Genomic DNA, 17589 nt, shown 5'->3' on the forward strand with positions numbered 1-17589 from the left:
CAAGCACAACATTTGAGAGCAGGGACATCGGGAGATCTGTGGGAGGGAGAGGGCTTGGGGGGAGGAGGTGTGGGAATGGGGTGGGGATGGGGGGGGGGTATAAAAAAACACATGGACACTGCAAGGACTTCCAGGAAAGAAGTCGGAATTTCAGAAAAGTGGATCTTGGGTGAATTAACGGGGGTAGAAAAGATCATGATTTTGGATGGGGGAAGATAAGAGATGGCGGTGAACAGCTGTTTTAAAGACCTGGAGGGAGGAGTTCTGAACTGAATCTGTTCTGTTCTGTTTTCACTGAATTCATTGTTCACATTTTTTCATTTCACATTTCATTGTTCTGAACTGAATTTTCCATCTGTTCTGAACTGAATATTGATTCCATCATGATTGTCATGGCTCCAAAGGAACATGGCAACGAAGCATAAGGGTCGCAGCACACCACTGCTTCACACCGTTTGTGACGTCAAAGGGGTCTATGCATCCGCCGCAATCCACAACGCTGGTCGTCATTGCGTCATGAAATTGTCGAATCAGATCCACCAAGTTTTCAGGACATCGAAGTTGGACTAAGAATTTCCACAAATATTCTCTGCTCGCTGTGTCAAATGTCTTTGTTAAAGGGAAATATCTGATCACCTTCTCTACCTGCGCAACAGACGTTTCGGAATCCAGGTTTTCGTGTTTGAGTCAGTGTGGAGGATTTTCTATGGCTGACCCATTTACGTTTACGTTTATTTACGTAAAGCATTCATCCCAGCGGTTGTGAGTTAACGTTTTCTCTGTTGGAAGAGATTCCCTATCGGCATGGAGAATAGGTGAATAGCCAAAAGAGGACATACAGTGGATGGATTTCAGGGTAATGTCAAAGTTTCTCATGCCCTGTTTATCAGCAAAAGGTAGAAGCTCACCGGCTTTATTGGTACCAAAAGTCCTGGATCTCCCACAGCTTCCTCTGCAGTTTACCTTTATTTTCCTGGAATGCCTTTTTGTAGCAGTTCAATCTCTGCCTCCAAGCCATGTTGCATGAGCTGCATTTTTCCGCTTTAGCAGAACCTTGATGTTTTCATCATTTTCAAACAAGTCTTGGTGGGTTCCTTTCTGCATTCCCAGGATATCAGTAGCAACTTTTAGGACTGCTGATTGGAATATTGACCATGCTTGTTCAACATTTTCACTTGAATTCTCTGTGGATGGCAGCTGTTCCTCGAGTCGAAGCCTAAGGTGTTCAAGGCACTCTGTCGATGCCAGTTTCTGCAAATCCAACTTCTTTGGGGATCTAGTCCTTCTTGACATCTTTTGTGGAGAGATGTTGACCTTCATCTTGGAGCGGAGCATTCTGTGGTCTGTAGGGCACTCCGCACCTCTCATGACCCTGGTGATCATAACATCTTTGGTATCGCTCTAGTGGGTGTTCATAAGGTCAATCTTGTGCTATTGTTTAGATTTTAAGTGCATCCATGTACGTTTGTACTTCATCTTCTGTCGGACGATGATGTTGGGAATCATCATATTCCGATGGGGGACGAGGCTCAGGAGAAGCGCACAACTGCTGTTGTATTTCCCAACACCTCACGTCCCTTGGAGTGCTTGCAGAAGTCCCATCAAGGTCTTCGTTTAACTTGTCCTTTATGTCCTCAGGCTTTGTCATTGTCGCACTTATAATCGTCACAAACTTGCTATTTCCATGTGGCAGACGTGTTTGTAATGAGACCATCGTTGATGTCCCTATGTGGAGAACAAGCAATTTTATTGCAATGTCTCCTCACCATAGCAGGGGAAAACCCCCAAAATATGGCTGCAAATTCAACAACTAATACACTGGATAATGTCGGGTATGCAAGGAAATTCTTATTTGCATATTTATGGTTTAAGGAACAAATTATTTTCAACTGCACTCTGAATGCAGAGGTCACCATGCAGCAGATGAATAAGCAAGAGAGAGGAGTCCAAGCATATACTCGTAGTTATTCAATAAGTTATATTAGTATAAGGTAGATTAGACGAAGTTATATTGGTATAACGTGGATTAGAAGAAGTTATATTGGTATAAGGTGGATTAGAAGAAGTTATTTATATTGGTATTAGAAGAAGTTATATTAGTATAAGGTGGATTAGAATCAGTTATATTGGTATAAGGATGATTAGAAGAAGTTATATTGGTATAAGGTGGATTAAAATAAGTTATATTGGTATAACGTGGATTAGAAGAAGTTATATTGGTATAAGGTGGATTAAAATAAGTTATATTGGTATAACGTGGATTAGAAGAAGTTATATTGGTATAAGGTGGATAAGAAGAAGTTATATTGGTATAAGGATGATTAGAAGAAGTTATATTGGTTTAAGGTTGATTAGAAGAAGTTATTTATATTGGTATTAGAAGAAGTTATATTGGTATAAGGTGGATTAGAATAAGTTATATTGGTATAAGGATGATTAGAAGAAGTTATATTGGTATAAGGTGGATTAAAATAAGTTATATTGGTATAAGGTGGATTAGAAGAAGTTATTTATATTGGTATTAGAAGAAGTTATATTAGTATAAGGTGGATTAGAATAAGTTATATTGGTATAAGGATGATTAGAAGAAGTTATATTGGTATAAGGTGGATAAGAAGAAGTTATATTGGTATAACATGGATTAGAATAAGTTATATTGGTATAAGGTGGATTAAAATAAGTTATATTGTTACAAGGTGGATTACAAGAAGTTATATTAGAAGATTGTCGTGTCCCCAAGGTTAAGACCCCAAGAGGCCGAATGACCGAAACAAGCTTTAACTCTGAGGCGTACTCCGAACCTTGGCGGGATAATCTTTGGCGTGCGGGAAGGCCCGAGCCTTACCTGATCGGGAACACACAGGGTTAATCAGAACCCACAAACAAAAAACGAAACAAGACAAGAAAAGTAAGATTCAACAAATAATGATTTAATGAAAATAATTGCAAAGACAATAAAATGTATGTGAGTTAAAAACTTATTTCCTAACTTGAGACGTATCCATCAGACTCATATACAAACAAGGGGAAAGATTAAATAAAAATAAATGATGTTTCTGCCGGCCGGCACATAGCTCAGTCTAAACGAGTGGGCTTGGCGTCCGTCACCTCCAAACCACTGCGTGGAAAACACACCAACAATTGGCACCGAAATCGCTCAAGCGTGAACAAGCAGCCAACCACCCCTTCCTCGCTCCAGCGCCAAGTGAGACGCAGCTTTCTCCTCCCCCGAAAAGCACCACAGTCAACAACAACCCCCCTCTCCTATGTTGCAAAAAATCCACAATGCTCCAAAGGTTCTCTGCACGAGCACGCACGAGAGGAGCGGGCATCCATCACGAAACCAGGACCAGAGGACCGAGAGACAATGATTGTGAGACGCGGCATTTTCCTTTCAGCTCTCGAATGTTCCACACAGACATCACACTCTCTCCAATCAAGCGCTACTCAATCACACTGGCATACTACACACTGGGGAATTAATCTTTAACCCATTGAGTACGGGATTTTTTTTGATAAAAATACCCCCGGTACGGGATTAATTTGGCATTATGGGAATGTAACCACGTACTGACTATCTATTTATAGGTATAGTCGATGACGTGTAGTAACGTCATCCGTACACAAAACTTTTTCACGGGTTGCGGCACTGGACGTCATCCGTGCTCAAAGGGTTAAGCCCTAGAATAACTTAACACAAAGCCACGCCCCTTATGGCGACATGTAAACACTCTTACCCGGACAGACGGCCTCAGAGCATTCTAATCTACACATTCTGAACTTTATTAAGGTATTTCCTGCCTACCCCCACAAACGTAACAAGACCTAATGTTGACGGTGGTAATGTTTTTCACTCCTCTCTGTCTGTCTGGTTGTTTGTGTCTGTCTGTCTGTCTGTCTATGAGCAGGATATCACAAAACGTTGTGGACAGATTCAGACGAAATTTGGTGGACATGTTGGGTGTGTGACAAGGACTAAATGAATATATTTTGGTAATGATCTGGATGCGGATACAAGAATTTAAAAAATGTAAGTGATTCTTCACCATTGAGAAATAAGGCCAAAATCACACGTAGCACGATATTTCAAAAGGTTGTGGATGAGTTATGACAAAACTAGGTGGATGAGTTCGTTTGGTTACAAGAACAACCGGACTCGATTTTGGTTCAGGTCCAAATCCAGAATTGGCCTATCATTGGGATACAATAAATAAACCGTTCAGCCTGGTGGAGGTATGCTTACTACCGAGTGATGTTGTAGTCCATACTATGATATAATTAAATCTTCTTAATGAGTAATGGATAAGTAAGCAATTTTTCATGGTGGTGAATCGAATAACCTGGAGCCCTAGATACATTACCCTTGTTGAGTTTACCCTGGATACATTACCCTTGTTGAGTTTACCCTGGATACATTAACCTTGTTGAGTTTACCGTGGAAACATTACCTTTGTTGTGTTGAGTTTACCCTGAATACATTACCCTTTTTGAGTTTACCCTGGATACATTACCCTTGTTGAGTTTACCCTGGATACATTACCCTTGTTGAGTTTACCCTAGATACATTACCCTTGTTTAGTTTACCCTGGATACATTACCCTTGTTGAGTTTACCCTGAATACATTACCCTTGTTGAGTTTACCCTGGATACATTACCCTTTTTGAGTGTACCCTGGATACATTACCCTTGTTGAGTTTACCCTGGATACATAACCCTTGTTGAGTTTACCCTGGATACATTACCCTTGTTGAGTTTACCCTAGATACATTACCCTTGTTTAGTTTACCTTGGATACATTACCCTTGTTGAGTTTACCCTGAATACATTACCCTTGTTGAGTTTACCCTGGATACATTACCCTTTTGAGTTTACCCTGGATACATTACCCTTGCTGAGTTTACCCTGAATACTTTACCCTTGTTGAGTTTACCCTGGATACATTACCCTTGTTGAGTTTACCCTGGATACATTACCTTTGTTGAGTTTACCCTGGGTACATTACCCTTGTTGAGTTTACCCTGAATACATTACCCTTGTTGAGTTTACCCTGAATACATTACCCTTGTTGAGTTTACCCTGCATACATAACCCTTGTTGAGTTTACCCTGGATACATTACCCTTTTTGAGTGTACCCTGGATACATTACCCTTGTTGAGTTTACCCTGGATACATTATCCTTGTTGAGTTTACCCTTAATACATTACCCTTTTTGAGTGTACCCTGGATATATTACCCTTTTTGAGTGTACCCTGGATACATTACCCTTTTTGAGTTTACCCTGGATACATTACCCTTGTTGAGTTTACCCTGAATACATTACCCTTTTTGAGTGTACCCTGGATATATTAGCCTTGTTTAGTTTACCCTGGATACATTAACCTTGTTGAGTTTACCCTGGATACATTAACCTTGTTGAGTAGTGTAGAAAGCAGGAACCATTAACTATTTGGTTTGATTTCTGACCAATCAAATGGCCAAGCAGATGGTAAGAAGTTTGTTATTTTAGGCGACTATATTTAACGAGAAAGATAACTTGATTGTGATAACTCGATACCTGGATAATTATGTTTACTTCTAATTTGGTGCTCCAAAAAATACGCCATTATGTTTGATTGTGACAAGTTGCTTGTAAGTACAAATTCCAAGCTAAAATAAAAAATAACTTTAAAAATCCTACAAGCGTGTTAAGACTGTTACATATTACATGTTAAGACTGTTACATATTAAGACTGTTACAATGAAGTTACATATTTCGTGTCACGTGTTAAGACTGTTACATATTTCGTGTCACGTGTTAAGACTATTACATATTTCGTGTCACGTGTTAAGAATGTTACTTATTTCGTGTCACGTGTTAAGACTGTTACATATTTCGTGTCACGTGTTAAGACTATTACATATTTCGTGTCACGTGTTAAGACTGTTACTTATTTCGTGTCACGTGTTAAGACTGTTACATATTTTGGGTCACGTGTTAAGACTGTTACATATTTCGTGTAACGTGTTAAGACTGTTACATATTTCCTGTCACGTTTTAAGACTGTTACATATTTCGTGTCACGTGTTAAGACTGTTACATATTTCGTGTCACGTGTTAAGACTGTTACATATTTTGTGTCACGTGTTAAGACTGTTACATATTTAGTGTCACGTGTTAAGACTGTTACATATTTAGTGTGACGTGTTAAGACTGTTACATATTTCGTGTCACGTGTTAAGACTGTTACATATTTCGTGTCACGTGTTAAGACTGTTACATATTTAGTGTCACGTGTTAAGACTGTTACATATTTAGCGTCACGTGTTAAGACTGTTACATATTTAGTGTCACGTGTTAAGACTGTTACATATTTAGTGTCAGGTGTTAAGACTGTTACATATTTCGTGTCACGTGTTAAGACTGTTACATATTTCGTGTCACGTGTTAAGACTGTTACATATTTAGTGTCACGTGTTAAGACTGTTACATATTTAGTGTCACGTTTTAAGACTGTTACATATTTAGTGTCACGTGTTAAGACTGTTACATATTTAGTGTCACGTGTTAAGACTGTTACATATTTCGTGTTAAAATATCTTCCTTGTACCAAATCGCCGCTTGTGAGCAACAACATGTAAAATCTCCGGTCAACTTTTCTCGAAACTTGACATGTGCGACAGAGTTCCAGGTGCCAGTGAACCGTTATATGTCATGGGGTAACAGACTCGTTATCAATGAAATCTGGAAAGATCTTTACCTTTATATTTATATCAGTTTACTCATCGTTTGTGTTTGCATCTGTTAACCTCCATTTTTTAATTCCCAACGTCCAGATCATTGAGAGAAGTTTCTAAATTAATCCAAGAGAGCGATGCTTATTGTTCGTACAGAAGTGTTTTTTCATATAATGTTCACACTGCAGCAGACATACCCCGAGGTATTCAATGGTATTGGGTTATTTAAGTATCTTGACGAACTCACCGGTTGACAGCAAATCTCGAGATGGAATTCCAATGAAAACAAGAACGGACATCTGTCATAAACGATGGATCGAGGCACAAAGCAAGCGACGCGTATCTTTCACAAGTGATGTTTAGTCAGGTGTGAGACATTAGAATGCTGACTCATGCACATTAGCCAGGACTCAGGCCGAGCTGACTGTTACAGGTACCGAGCACTCGGGCATGCGGTTTGTCAAAACAGCAACAGCAGAGATGGAAAACATGACGAACCAACACGAACTTCAAAGGAATCTGGGATCCGTTGCGGGTTCCTTGGCTTTTCCTCTCCCAGTTACCAACTTGCTTTGGCCGAATTACCCTGTGGATTAAATAAATTATTAAACATAATAAATACATTCTTCTTTGTATACTCCAGACACGTCAATCTCTTTTCCTCTCTATCGTAGAAATGTCCAAAGCCTACCTTCATACCTTTACACCTGGATCTTCTTGCACCCTCTGGTGCAGTTCAAAATCACACCTGAGGCTGTAAGGTGTTGGCACCGGTAAAACTTTTCTTTCTTTGCTAACTAGCGTGGGTTCGATTCCCATGGCTCTGCTCACTCTTGTCACCCCATGCTTGGCAGACATGGTGAGTTTGTCAAGGACTCGTCAACATGATTTGATGGAGGACTTCGTCCTTCATTGGCTGGAACGGGCTGGTTCTCATGAGATCTCGTTTCTGTGATCAAATCAGGGAGATTGTTGATATTGATTCATAGATTTCTTTTCTATCCTTCATCTTTTGTTGTACACCGCTCTTTTCCTTTCCTATTCCATCACCGGGTGCTGCATGACGTCATCGCCGGGCACCGAAGGGGGCTCGGGCACCGAAAAGGGAGTACTCAGTTTTCACTCCCATTTATTTGTTTGTTTTCTTGCTTTGTTTCTTCTTTTGTTTGGCTTTGTTTGTTTTCTTGTTTGCTTGTTTGTCCGAGCGATATCTCAGCCATCCTTTGAGCTAGGAAGCTGAAATTTCTGCACAAAAGTGAGAAAGTACTTTGGCAAAAAGGTTTTTTTTGGTTTTTAAATTAATCAATTAAGTGATTAATTACTTAATTATTATCGATTTATTAAGTACTTCTTTATTACCTTACCCATCTGGGCATTATCTCAGGCACCTTTTGAGCGAGGAAGCTGATATTTGGCCACAACAATGACCAAGTGATTTGGCTGTGAAGAGTATTTTTGATTTATTGATTAATCAATTAATCAATTGTTAATTTAATTATTCGATTAATTACTGAATTAATTAATTTTCAAAAAGTTACAGCTTCGGATAAAACAATGGTGGTTTGGGTATGCTATTAGCCAATTAATTAATTAATTAATTTACAATCATTATTTATTTATTTTAATTTTGCAATTAATCAATTACTGTACACCTTTCCCTCTCAATACCGTCTCTATGTGCTGCGCGGCATCGCTCGCTGGAGGATGTTATTTATTTATTTGGCATGTGGGCGGTGTACTTTGAATGTATCTGTTCTTCTTCTTTCTTTTTATTCTCTATGAACGACAGCATGCTTCACAATTCAATACCTTCAATCTCCGCATTATAACTTGAGTATAGAAACGCATTCGGTCGCACGTGTCCGATTTGCTTTAGTTTTCCATGAAGAGTGTTTGGTTTTTGAGGAGCTCGGGAATAAACAAGATCATATTGCAATGGAAGATGTGGGAATCGAACCCAATTGTTTCACACAACTGTCGACATATTGGTGGGAAGCTCCTCCACCATTATGACGTCATTGGCGTGAGACGGTGAGAGTCGAGCTTGCATATTGGACATGTTGCGTTTTTTATTCCAGGTAAAAGTTGTTTTGTTCACGCACTCCTTTGTTTTCTTCCATTCCAAAGAAGCTTTCGAGTCCAGAAATGCAAATCTAATTAAATGAAGCGTATACACGTAGGTTAATACAACAAGTAGACATTATGTGGAGATGTACGTACAGTCGGCTATCAAGATGGAAGCTAACTATAGCTAACAATAATTATCTGGCAATTATGTCCAAGTTTGCATTAGCATGCGACGAGATATTAAACTGCATCGTTATGCTCGCACTTGAATTGCGTCCAAGATCGAAATTGTGAACACTTTGGGCCGCTGCCCCACATATTGCGGCAGCAATTCAAGATGGCGACGTGAATGGCGGCCAGAGCAAGGGCCGCAGCTAATTGCCAATTGGTTGTTTTTTTGACAACAAGGTGTGCGACCGAGTGTCACCGACCGACACGTGGACTGTGCGCAATTCACTTGACATCGTGCGGCCGTATTTGGCACCGTCGTTACATTCTTCAGGCGGCTCGTTGTTTTCCTTTGGCACGCTCGACTTGACTTGCCTCGCGAGACGCCATTACGCGCACGTACCTTTGGCTCAGGTTGTCGCACGGCCCGGGGCACGTGTGGACGGGCCGTGACAAGCAGGAGTCTGCACCCCGCGTTTTCTTTAAACATGGCGGTTTGGGAAAATGGAATAAATAACATTGAGCAGACTTCGAACCTCATCAGTGGCGGATGAATAGCAATTGGAAGTGATGGCTGGAGAATGAAACGCGTTGGTGAGGGATGAATGAAAAGACAAAGTGCAGCCGCACAATGGACTCGAACTAAAGAGCTTTCCTTATATAAACGAGTAATTCCGAGAGTCGTCGACTTTGGCTGCTGGATAAAAGCTTCCACAATTAATCTGTTGTTGACTTCGAGGTATTCATGAAAAGCTCATGAATATTCATGCAGAAATAAATATTCCAAACAGTCTCATTAAGCAGTGTTTCATTCCCCCACTATAATAGGCTCATCGCATGTTAATTCGCCAAATGAAGTGGGACTTTAAATGAAGCGCTGTGTTGTTTTTTTTAAAACAGTGAAACACCATTAAGGCTTTGGTTCATTAGAAACAAAAACAGAATCAATCAGTGTGTGCCCAACAGGCCGAGCACATGAAATGGCTGGCATCATTTCTTTCCTGGCATGAAGTGGCACATGCATGCCCATGATAGTGTACTGGCATCCTTGATTTCCTGGCATGACGTGGCAAAGGCATGCCCATGATAGTGCACTGGCATCATTGCTTTCCTGGCATGACGTGGCAAAGGCATGCCCATCATAGTGTCCTGGTATCATTGCTTTCCTGGCATGAAGTGGCACATGCATGCCCATGACAGTACACTGGCATCATTGCTTTACTGTCCTGAAGTGGCATCGGCATGCTCATGATAGTGTTGTGGCATCATTACTTTCCTGGCATGAAGTGGCACATGCATGCCCATGATAGTGCACTGGCATCATTGCTTTCCTGGCATGACGTGAAACAGGCATGCCTATGACAATGCACTGGCATCATTGATTTCCTGGCATGACGTGGCATGGGCATGCCCATGATAGTGTCCTGGCATCATTGCTTTCCTGGCATGACGTGGCATAGGCATAACCATGATAGTGCACTGGCATCATTGATTTCCAGGCATGAAGTGGCACAGGCATGCCCATGACAGTGCACTGGCATCATTGCTTTCCTGGCATGACGTGAAACAGGCATGCCTATGACAATGCACTGGCATCATTGATTTCCTGGCATGACGTGGCATGGGCATAACCATGATAGTGCACTGGCATCATTGATTTCCAGGCATGAAGTGGCACAGGCATGCCCATGACAGTGCACTGGCATCATTGCTTTCCTGGCATGACGTGAAACAGGCATGCCTATGACAATGCACTGGCATCATTGATTTCCTGGCATGATGTGGCACATGCATGCCCATAATAGTGCACTGGCATCATTGATTTCCAGGCATGAAGTGGCACAGGCATGCCCATGACAGTGCACTGGCATCATTGCTTTACTGTCCTGAAGTGGCATAGGCATGCTCATGATAGTGTTCTGGCATCATTACTTTCCTGACATGACGTGGCACAGGCACGCCCATGATAGTGCACTGGGATCATTGCTTTCCTGGCATGAAGTGGCACAGGCATTCCCATGATAGTGCACTGGCATCATTGCTTTCCTTGCATGACGTGAAACAGGCATGCCGATGATAGTGTTCTGGCATCATTACTTTCCTGGCATGATGTGAAACAGGCATGCCTATGACAATGCACTGGCATCATTGATTTCCTGGCATGAAGTGGCACAGGCATGCCCATTATAGTCCACTGTCATCATTGCTTTCCTGGCATGACGTGGCATAGGCATGCACATGATAGTGTCCTGGTATCATTGCTTTCCTGTCATGAAGTGGCATAGGCATGCCCATTATAGTGCACTGGCATCATTGCTTTCCTGGCAGGAAGTGGCACAGGCATTCCCATGATATTGCACTGGCATCATTGCTTTCCTGGCAGGAAGTGGCACAGGCATTCCCACGATAGTGTTCTGGCATCATTACTTTCCTGGCATGACGTGAAACAGGCATGTCCATGATAGTGTTCTGACATCATTACTTTCCTGGCAGGAAGTGGCACAGGCATGCCCATGATAGTGCACTGGCATCATTGCTTTCCTGGCATGAAGTGGCACAGGCATGCCCATGATAGTGCACTGGCATCATTACTTTCTTGGCATGACATGAAACAGGCATGCCCATGATCGTGTTTTGGCATCATTACTTTCCTGGTATGACATGACGTGAAACAGGCATGCCCATGATGGTGTTCTGACATCATTACTTTCCTGGCATGACGTGAAACAGGCATGTCCATGATAGTGTTCTGACATCATTACTTTGCTGGCATGACGTGAAACAGGCATGTCCATGATAGTGTTCTGACATCATTACTTTCCTGGCAAGAAGTGGCACAGGCATGCCCATGATAGTGCAATGGGATCATTTCTTTCCTGTCATGAAGTGGCATTGGCATGCCCATGATAGTGCAATGCCATCATTTCTTTCCTGGCATGACGTGGCACATGCATGCCCATGATAGTGCATTGGCATCATTACTTTCCTGGCATGACGTGAAACAGGCACGCCTACGACAATGCACTGGCATCATTACTTTCCTGGCATGATGTGAAACAGGCATGCCCATGATAGTGCAATGGCATCATTTCTTTCCTCTCATGAAGTGGCTTAGGCATTAGGCATGCCCATGATAGTGCACTGGTATCATTGCTTTCCTTGCATGACGTGGCATAGGCATGCACATGATAGTGTCCTGGCATCATTACTTTCCTGGCATGAAGTGGCATAGGCATGCCCATGATAGTGCACTGGCATCATTACTTTCCTGGCATGAAGTGGCATAGGCATGCCCATGATAGTGCACTGGCATCATTGCTTTCCTGTCATGACATGGCACAGGCATGCCCATGATAGTGTCCTGGCATCATTACTTTCCTGTCATGAAGTGGCATAGGCATGCCCATGATAGTGTCCTGGCATCATTACTTTCCTGTCATGACATGGCACAGGCATGCCCATGATAGTGTCCTGGCGTCATTACTTTCCTGGCATGAAGTGGCATAGGCATGCCCATGATAGTGCACTGGCATCATTGCTTTCCTGTCATGACATGGCACAGGCATGCCCATGATAGTGCACTGGCATCATTTCTTTCCTGTCATGAAGTGGCACAGGCATGCCCAAGATAGTGTCCTGGCATCATTACTTTCCTGGCATGAAGTGGCATAGGCATGCCCATGATAGTGCACTGGCATCATTGCTTTCCTGTCATGACATGGCACAGGCATGCCCATGATAGTGTCCTGGTAAATTGCTTTCCTGTCATGACATGGCACAGGCATGCCCATAATAGTGTCCTGGTAGGATTGCTTTACTGGCATGACGTGGCATCGGCATGCACATGATAGTGTCCTGGTAGGATTGCTTTACTGGCATGACGTGGCATCGGCATGCACATGATAGTGTCCTGGTAGGATTGCTTTACTGGCATGACGTGGCATCGGCATGCACATGATAGTGTCCTGGTGTCAAGTTGAAGGTTTTTGGTTTTTACCTGTCCCATTGCCATTTTAATGTTGACAGGGGGAACTGAGAGGGAGCAGAGGGGACACGGTAGATAGGGAACAGGGGCCTGCGAGAGGGCAGAGGGAACAGTGTGACTGCGAGACGTCAGGGGGGACAGGGGGGCTGTGAGGAAACAGAGTAGATGGGGGACAGGGCAGCTGTGAGGAAACAGAGTAGATGGGGGACAGGGGGGCGACTGCGAGGGGGCATTGTAGATAAGGAACAGGGGGGCGACTGCGAGGAGGCATGGTAGATTGGGGACAGGGGCCTGCGAGGGGCAGAGGGAACAATGTGGATAGGGGACATGGGGACGACTAAAAGGGGACAGGATAGATATGGGACAGGGGGGATGACTGCAAGGAGACAGGGTAGATAGGGGGAATGGGGGCGACTACAAGGGGACAGGATAGATATGGGACAGGGTTGACTGCGAGGGGGCATGGTAGATAAGGAACAGGGGGCGACTGCGAGGGGGCATGGTAGATAAGGAACAGGGGGCGACTGCGAGGGGGCATGGTAGATAAGGAACAGGGGGCGACTGCGAGGGGGCATGGTAGATTGGGGACAGGGGAATTGCGAAGGGCAGAGGGAACAGGGTGGATAGGGAGCAGAGGGGAGACATGAGAGATATGGGGTGGAGAGAGGAAGCAGGAGAGACAATGAGGACAAAAGGGAGATTGAGGGACACGACAGGGAGGGTTCCATGGAGAGGAAGCAGAATTCTTACGTCTTGTGCACATTCCTTAAGCTATTAGAAGGAAGCTGCAATTTTAATGTTTTAATTCGTGACGAAACACAAACCTTGAATCGTGAAATGCATTTGACAACTGTATTCTGAGATGATTTATACTGATGATGCTTCCTTGAAGCATTCCTGGATTTTAATATTCCAAGGAACAGATCTGTGTCATCAAAGTGTAGATAACAAACCGGATCTATTTTCCGAGAGAATAAAGATGATGCCAATTTCGCTGAAGACCTAAAGTAGTAGTAGTGGTAGTATTAATAGTAGTAGTATTATTATTTAGTAGTAGTAGTAGTAGTAGTAGTAGTAGTAGTAGTAGTAGTAGTAGTAGTATAAGTAGTATTAGTTGTTGTGGTAGTGCTAGTAGTAGTAGTAGTAAAAGTAGTAGTAGTAGTAGTAGTAGTAGTAGTGTAAGTAGTAGTAGTAGTTAAGGTAGTGCTAGTAGTAGTGGTAGTAGTAGTAGTAGTAGTAGTAGTAAAATAGTAGTAGTAGTAGTAGTAGTAGTAGTAGTAGAAGTAGTAGTAGTAGTAGTCGTAGTAGTAGTAGTAGTAGTAGTAGTAGTAGTAGTAAAAATAGTAGTAGTAGTAGTAGTAGTAGTAGTAGTAGTAGTGTAAGTAGTAGTAGTAGTTAAGGTAGTGCTAGTAGTAGTAGTAGTAGTAGTAGTAGTAGTAAAAATAGTAGTAGTAGTAGTAGTAGTAGTAGTAGTAGTCGTAGTAGTAGTAGTCGTAGTAGTAGTTGTAGTAAAAATTGTAGTAGTAGTAGTAGTAGTAGTAGTAGTAGTAGTAGTAGTAAAAATAGTAGTAGTAGTAGTAGTAGTAGTAGTAGTAGTAGTAAAACATAGTAGTAGTAGTAGAAGTAGTAAAAATAGTAGTAGTAGTAGTAGTAGTAGTAGTAGTAAAACATAGTAGTAGTAGTAGAAGTAGTAGTAGTAGTAGTAGTAGTAAAAATAGTATTCGTAAAAATAGTAGTAGTAGTAGTAGTAAAACATAGTAGTAGTAGTAATAGTAGTAGTAGTAGTAGTAGTAGTAGTAGTAGTTGTAGTAGTAGTAGTAGTAGTAGTATTAGTAGTCGTTTCTTCAACTTTACCACAAATGCATGTCAGAGTAACCGCGTTGATTGGTTACCCGCTTTGATAGTAGCGTGCTGCAATGTATTTCCGATGTTCACCTGGCAGTAGCGTCAGGACCGTGATGCGAAGGTATAACGGCGGCGCGCATTATTAGCGTGTACGTGCTCCACGTGGAAGGACGAGCGGGTGTTATGTTTGAAGTTAACAGTGTGCGACTGCTGACCGTCAAGTTAGCTGTAAACCTGTCATCGAGCGCGGCCTCATGGTTAACTGGCAATAAACGGTGCGTGGAATCTGCTCGGGTTTCAGCACTCGCTTCAAACATATCTCTTACCGACGACAAAGCACGAATGGAATGAGTCCATTTTGGGTGGACCCGGGTGCCCGACGCGCCGATAGAGCAGCCCAAGGCAGAGACCGTGGGCAGTTTAGCATTTCTCGCTAATCAGGATCCCGAGCAGACGCTTCATCGAGGCGGACGGTTTAGCCTTTCTGTCTGCCATAGATGGTCCGGGACGCATCTTCTCGCTATCTCGGAGACAGTGGTCCGATTCATCGGGTCAATTTCAAGGGCGGCTCAATTAACCCGGGGTTTCCTGGGCGCCTCGGCGCACAACATGTTTCCATTTGCGTGAGAGCTTCGCTTCACCGGCACCTTCAAAACAAAGCCGGTGTGCTGACCCTGTCACTCGGGCATCCTCACTCGTGACGACCGGGCCGATGGCGCACACCTTTTATTTATTTTATTCTCAGCAGATAGTGCAGAGGGTCCATCACATGCGAAATCCGGCGCAGCTACCGTGCATCTGTAAGCTACCGTGATGGGATTAAAGAAAATGAGAAACGGGCAAAGAAGCACGTGAATATTAAATTACATTATGTAATTACAAATCCGAAGTGAAGGAATAAAGGTTGCAAATATGATGTAACAACACGTCAGGTGCGTAGAATAAACAAAGGGAGACAGGCACACGGCATAAATGAATGTCAAGAGTGATTTAACAACCAAAAGCACAGCAAAACCACCGGGGGCACAGAAAAACTACTCGGGGCACAGAAAAACCACTGAAGGCACAGAAAAACTACCGAGGGTACAGCAAAACGACTCAGGGCACAGCAAAACCATCGAGGGTACGGCAAAAAGCACCGAGGGCACAGAAAAACTATGCGGAGCACAGCAAAACCACCGAGGGCACTGAAAAAACCACCGAGGGCCGAGAAAAATCACCGAGGGCACAGAAAAACTACCAAGGGCACTGAAAAAACCACCGCGGGCACAGCAAAACCACCGAGGGCACTGAAAAAACCACCGAGGGCCGAGAAAAATCACCGAGGGCACAGAAAAACTACCAAGGGCACTGAAAAAACCACCGCGGGCACAGCAAAACCACCGAGGGCACTGAAAAACTACGCGGAGCACAGCAAAACCACCGAGGGCACAGAAAAACTACTCGGGGCACAGAAAAACCACTGAGGGCACAGAAAAACTACCGTGGGTACAGCAAAACTACTCGGGGCACAGCAAAACCATCGAGGGTACGGCAAAAAGCACCGAGGGCACAGAAAAACTATGCGGAGCACAGCAAAACCACCGAGGGCACTGAAAAAACCACCGAGGGCTGAGAAAAATCACCGAGGGCACAGAAAAACTATCAAGGGCACTGAAAAAACCACCGCAGGCACAGCAAAACCACCGAGGGCACTGAAAAAACCGCCGAGGGCACAGCAAAATTACCGAGGGCACAGAAAAACTACCGAGGGTACAGCAAAACTACTCAGGGCACAGCAAAACCATCGAGGGTACAGCAAAAAGCATCGAGGGCACAGAAAAACTATGCGGAGCACAGCAAAACCACCGAGGGCCGAGAAAAATCACCGAGGGCACAGAGAAACTACCAAGGGCACTGAAAAAACCACCGTGGGCACAGCAAAACCACCGAGGGCACTGAAAAACTATGCGGGGTACAGAAAAACTATGCGGGGTACAGAAAAACTATGCGGGGTACAGAAAAACTATGCGGGGTACAGAAAAACTACCGAGGGTACAGCAAAACTACTCGGGGCACAGCAAAACCATCGAGGGCAGAGCAAAAAGCACCAAGGGCACAGAAAAACGATGCGGAGCACAGCAAAACCACCGAGGGCACTGAAAAAACCACCGAGGGCACAGAAAAATCACCGAGGGCACAGAAAAACTACCAAGGGCACTGAAAAAACCACCGCGGGCACAGCAAAACCACCGAGGGCACTGAAAAAACCACCGAGGGCACAGAAAAATCACCAAGGGCACAGAAAAACTACGCGGAGCACAGCAAAACCACCGATGGCACTGAAAAAACCGCCGAGGGCACAGAAAAACTCTGCGGGGTACAGAAAAACCACCGAGGGCACAGCAAAACTACTCAGAGCACAGCAAAACCATCGAGACCACAGCAGAAACCACCGAAGGCACAGAAAAACCACCAAGGGCACAGAAAAACCACCGAATGCACAGCAAAACCACCAAGGGCACAGGAATACTACTCAGGGCACAGCAAAACCACACGAGAGCACAGCAGAAACCACTGAAGGCACAGAAGGCACAGAAAAAACCACAAAGAGCACAGCAAAACCACCAAGGGCACAGGAAGACTACTCAGGGCACAGCAAAACCATCGAGAGCACATCAAAACCACCGAGGGCACAGGAAAACTACTCGGAGCACAGCAAAAAGCACGGAGGGCACAGGAAAACTACCGGAAAATCACACAAAACCACACAAACAAAACCACACAAACACAACGCAAAACCACAGCAACAGCACAGGAAAACTGCTC

Source organism: Myxine glutinosa, chromosome 9 (assembly GCF_964187855.1).
Source record: "Myxine glutinosa chromosome 9, kmMyxGlut1.1, whole genome shotgun sequence".
Taxonomy (NCBI): domain Eukaryota; kingdom Metazoa; phylum Chordata; class Myxini; order Myxiniformes; family Myxinidae; genus Myxine; species Myxine glutinosa.